Source organism: Pseudochaenichthys georgianus, chromosome 4 (assembly GCF_902827115.2).
Source record: "Pseudochaenichthys georgianus chromosome 4, fPseGeo1.2, whole genome shotgun sequence".
In the NCBI taxonomy this organism is placed as follows: domain Eukaryota; kingdom Metazoa; phylum Chordata; class Actinopteri; order Perciformes; family Channichthyidae; genus Pseudochaenichthys; species Pseudochaenichthys georgianus.
Genome location: NC_047506.1, coordinates 18,934,309 through 18,940,308, shown reverse-complemented (window position 1 = coordinate 18,940,308; position 6,000 = coordinate 18,934,309).

Here is a 6,000-nt window from a genome sequence, read left to right as displayed (position 1 = left end):
AAGGGTATTTTTGTAGGGTATGATAAAACAGCCCAGCATACCTAGTCTACAACCCTACAGTGTCTACAGTGTTCGAAAACACAGGCAAGTGAATTTTGTCACAAAAAGTATAGTCGAGCGACATACACAGACTGATTTTGAGGCAAGTGATGACGATTTTTATGAGAAAGGGTTTGTATCCACCAAGCCAGAAACCAGGGGACTGACTCGTGTCCACAAGAGACACAGGAGGCTGGAACTGAGACAGATGACACAACACTCGGACAGGAAAGGGAGCAGAAGGTCAGAATGGAAGCTATCCCCAAAGAGAAAGGAAGAGACCTCAGTATTTAGAGGACTACGAATGTAAAGTACAGTGTGAGGACCAGAAGTATGTAAACTGCAACAGAGTAATGTGTAATGTACCAAACACCTTTAAAGAGGCCATACAGTCAGCCAGAGTCAAAACTCTGGACTGATTCTATGCCGGGAGGAAATTAATTCTCTTAAGGAAAATGACACATTCACCACACTACCAGAGGGCAAAAATGCAGTGGGGGGGTAGATGGTAGGGGTGTTGAAAATAATCGTTTCTACGATGCATTGCGATTGCGGACGATTCGGTATCGATGCAGTGACGGAAGATAATCGATTATAGCGTAGTAACGTTGCTTCCTGATTTTCCGGCCGCGGGTTTTTTTCTGTCACTTTAATATCAAATCGGTCGGTGACGCAGAGATCAGGGAACAGACGTGACAGCGGCACAGCAACACCAAACGCGGAGCAGTCTGCTTTATCCACCAACACAAGAACACCAGTCCAGAAACCAACAGCAGAAGGACCCGCTCTGAATCACTCTGTGTCGCTGCGGCTCAGAGACACAGGGATTTATGTTTTTCAAAAATAATCGCGTTACAATCATGTCAGGTTTTTGGTGGATTTAACTAAGTCTTGGATTGCAGAGTATTAATGTCCTCTAGCAATTTTCAGACGATATATATGTGAGTAAAGTTTGTGATGGGCAGGAGGAAAAAAAGCTTCCGCGATCACCGTCTCCCCTCCGTTCCTCCAAACCCCGCCCTGAAAATAATGAGTGACAGGCTGATGGTGACCCAATAGAAACTTTATTATTCACTTAATCACTGAGATATAATGAAGCTAACTTAATCTCATACATTCATGGGATTTATGTAACAGTAAGACAGAGAATGTAAGTGTGCACCCACATGCAGTATTTTTGTTTGTATATGCTATTGTAAATACTCCTGTTGTCTGCTGTGTTCAAACTCAAGTCCGTGTGTGATGCCACATTCAGGACGTTCAGTGTTTTTAACAGAAGACTGTTGCTAGAAGCTGCAGCTAGACTGCAGAAGCATTAGTTTTTTGTTTTTGAGGAAGGAACAACTTCAACACACAGATATAGGGAGGCTAGACCTATACAATTCATTTATTTTGGTTTATAAATTAATGTCAAGCCATTTATGTTATTGATTTCTGAAGCACTTTCTAAATAATAAAAAGAGAGTTCATATGTATTTACTGCATGTATGCATTGATGAAAAAATAAAACATGTGCAGTAATATAGAAAATTGAGGATGCAACGCATTGGTATGAATCGTGATGCATCGGGATATCGAATTGAATTGAAGACAGGATAATCGTAATCGAATCGTGAGACCAGTGAAGATGCACAGCCCAGATGGGTCTATCCAATCAAAGAAAACACAGAAAAGACTGAGATATATAAAGCCAGATATGTTGCAAAGGGATATAGTCAAGTGGCAGGAATAGAGTATAAGGAGACATTTTACCCGACTGCAAACATGACATCAGTAAGAAGAAGCTTGATGCAACTGGCAGCTCAACATGACTTACACCTACATCAGATGGATGTTAAAACTGCGTATTTACATGCTCCAATTGATTGTGAGCTGTATGTACAGCAACCTGAAGGTTTTGAGGTCAAGTCAGACACAGATGAAAAGCTAGTCTGCAAGCTGAATAAATCACTGTATGGGTTAACAATACAATCTGGAAGAAACTGGAATAAAATGTTGCATGATCATCTCTGTGAGAACGGTTTTGCACAAAACCCAGCTGATCACTGTGTCTACAGTAAAGGAATAGAAAATGAGAGGATCATTCTGATTATTTGGGTGGGTGACTTGGTTATCACAGCTAATGATATTCACACAATTAATACTGTGAAAGAAATGTTGAGCACGAAATTCAAAATGAAGGATCTTGGGAAACTTAAACATTTCCTAGACATTGACTTTACTCAGGAAAAAGGAGAAATAAAGATAGGTCAAAAGAAATTCATTACAAAAAATACTGGAAAAGTTTGGTATGAATGACTGTAAGCCAAGGTCCACCCCGTGTGAACAGAAACACAACTTTAATGATGATGGTGATGCTGTTGATGCAACACAATACCGTGAAGTGGTAGGCAGCTTAATATATTTATGACATCTACACGGCCTCATCTAAGTTGGATAGTCAGTAAACTGTCACAGTATTTTTCAGAGCCAAAGCAACAACACTGGTTAACTGCTAAACATGTATTGAGGTACTTAAAGGGCAGAATTAATCAGGAGCTATGTTTTAAACAAGATGAAAAAACTGAAACTTGTTGCCTACTGTGATGCGGATTGGGCAACAGACCAAAATGACAGACGGAGACAGGGTACTGTTTTAGTCGAACTAGCAATGGGCCTGTTATTTCTTGGAGATCAAAGAAACAGCAAACAGTAGCTTTGTCGACATGTGAGGCAGAGTACATGGCACTGGCTGCCACAGCACAAAAGAGTTTGTATCTTGTGCAGCTAATAGAGAGCATGGACAGTGAGGGTCAATATACTCCTGCGAAAATCTTTGAAGATAACCAGGGTGCAATTGCTCTATCCAAGAACCCAGTATGTCATCAACGATGTAAACATGTGGATATCAAGTATCATTTTGTTCGAACTGTACTGAGTGATAACATGATAACCATTGACTATTGCCCTACAGCTGATATGGTTGCTGATATTTTTCACTAAGCCTGCAACAAAGGTCAAAAGTGAGAAATGTGTATAAAGTATTTGTTTGGAATGGAATGTAAATAACCCCAGCAATTTTAAAACACTGTTATTGTGCAAGTGAGTGAGTAAGGTGTTTACATTTGAATTCATGCTGAGAAATTGTGCAGTATAAGAGTAAGTGGGGGTGTTGAATTATAATATATGAATTTGTTTATGTAATACTCTTATACTAATCACTTCCTGTATTCCCGTGATAAAAGGGACACGCGCAATAAAACGTGTCACTTCCGGTTGAAGCAAAGCAGACGGTGTATGTGTGTATTTATTCCTCTGTCACGTTAAACTATGTTCACGATATTCCTGCCCTAAGATCATGGCATCGATAACAATCATTATGTAAATAATTAGAACACGTCTAATGCAATTAGATACAATTTAACAGCTGCACCTCGGTCACCTCCGAACAACCACTACGTTAAATGAATAACCTTCTAGCTTCATGCTGTTAAGAGTTATTGCACGGCTTGTTGTTACGCTGCATTAGCTTTGAGCTTGGTGTAACGTTACCTAATAAAACTGGCAACCGTATACCTGAACGTTATATCAGCCATCCTCCCATTTTAACGCTAGCTAACGTAATGCTTATCAGTTTCGGGTGCAACTAGCAAACATACAAATAATGTATTATAACAACACTGGTGTTTTGTCAAAGAACATGTGAATTTGTTCTTCCCTGATTAAGTAAAGTAGATCACATGTAGTGCACAGCTTTAGCACAACAGCAGCTAGCTAGCATTAGCAACACCACCTACTGTTATGATTTGAGAACACTAGCTAGCACCAAGCTAAACAACGTCCGGGTAACGAACATCACACTGCCCCCAGCCTAAATACAGAAACTAACAAGGTGACATTTGTGTTATTTTAACAAGGTAGATTACTGAGGATACAAATCGTATCAAACTGCTCTGTGTTACCTTGGTTTGCAGAGGGCTTTCGGTCCATGATAAACTGGTTTGTCTCGCTTTGTTGGACCGTCGGCGGGTGCTTCTCGGCAGCTCCGAGCAGGATGTCGTAGTGGTTGTTTGAGACCTGAGTCTCATTTTACTTCTTTAAATGGAACTGTTTAACGTAGAAAACATCAAACTCGTCCACTGTGATTAAGCTTTCTAGTCCGATCGCTTTGCCCCCTTCTTTATTTCCCCCTGCAGTCCGGGTTCAGGGTGTAGCTCCGCCCCGTGTCTTCTCGATCAGCAGCGTGTTCAAATCTGCCGGGTGCGATAGGTTCAGCACTGCGGGCAGCGGAACTGGGCGGTGCTTACGAAAGCTCCAGGCTGAAGTCGAAGGCTGCAGTCGAATAGTCCATTTAGCTTAGGAACCTTCCGAACGGAGTGAAGTGACCCGGTAGTCCCTCAGTGGCAGCCATGATAAGTGCCGTTCGAATTCTCTCGAATGAAAGGAAAGGAGGTTTCAAACTTCCTTTATAACCTCCTTAAGTTTAGGAACCACTGGACCTCCCTAACCGAAAGGAGAGGAGAAAATGCTGCCCCACAATGCCTTGCAGCCGCAGCATTTGCGTCACACAACAGTCGGTCGTTCACGGAAACAACGATTATGTCGGAGAAATTATATCATGAAAGTTACGGTGCTTATTAAGCATTTTAAAACGTATGTGGTAAGTTGCCAAAGTGCTTTGTTTTGAAAGTTCATCAGTATTATAATATGAACGTTAGTTTTGACTGAAATGATCAAATAAAGTCAACATTTCACTGAGCTGTGTGGGGTTTGTTCAACTTTTAAAATATGTTTTAATGGTGATGTACACAGTGATAGGTGTTAAGGACTAACGTTTATAATAAATACATTTGTATTGATTTTAAGATCTTTTCATAGTTCATACAATCATACGTATTAGGATCATTTGTATTAATGTGGACCGGAGGGAGAGGGTGACGAGCAATTATAAGTTTCACTTTCATTTTTTATTTCAATTCCAACCTTGGTCATAAAGAATATGTTTCTCTGTTGTCCACGTTCATAAAGAAAAGCAGCAGCATGAGCACGGTGCAGAGTCTCTAGCTTAGGAACCTTCCTAACCAAGCGAAATGACCCGGAAGTACGTCAGTGGCAGCCATGTTAAGTGCCGTTCCAATTCTCCAAATGAAAGGAAAGGTGGGCTGAAGTCGAAGGCTGAAGTCGAATAGTCCATTTAGCTTAGGAACCTTCCTAAAGGAGTGAAATGACCCGGAAGTCCCTCAGTGGCAGCCATGATAAGTGCCGTTCGAATTCTCTAGAATGATGAGAATGATAGGAAAGGAGGTTTCAAACTTCCTTTATAACCTCCTTTAGCTTAGGAACCACTGGACCTCCCTAACCGGCAGGAGAAGCGAAAATGCTGCCCCACAATGCCTTGCAGCCGCAGCATTTGCCGTCACTCAACAGTCGGCCGTTCACGGAAACAACCGATTATGACCGAGAAATTATATCATGAAAGTTACGGTGCTTATTAAGCATTTTAAAACATAGGTGGTACGTTGCCAAAGTGCTTTGTTTTGAACGTTCATCAGTATTATAATCAAAAAGAGAAATATGTAGTTTTCACTGAAATTATCAAATAAAGTCAACATTTCAGTCTTTACTGAGCTGTGTGGGGTTTGTTCAACTTTTAAAAGATGTTTGAATGGTGATATACACAGTGATAGATGTTAAGGACTAACGTTTATAATAAATACATCTGTATTGATTTTAAGATCTTTAGTTCATACAATCATACGTATTGGGATCATTTCTATTAATGTGGACCGGAGGGAGAGGGTGACGAGCATAAGTTTCACTTTCCTTTTTTATTTCAATTCCAACTTTGGTCATGAAGAATATGTTTCTCTGTTGTCCACGTTCATAAAGCAAAGCAGCAGCATCAGAGCACGATGCAGAGTCTCTAGATGAGTTTACAGGAGTCCCTCGTTCTTATTAAACATCCATGTTGTAGTCCGCTGT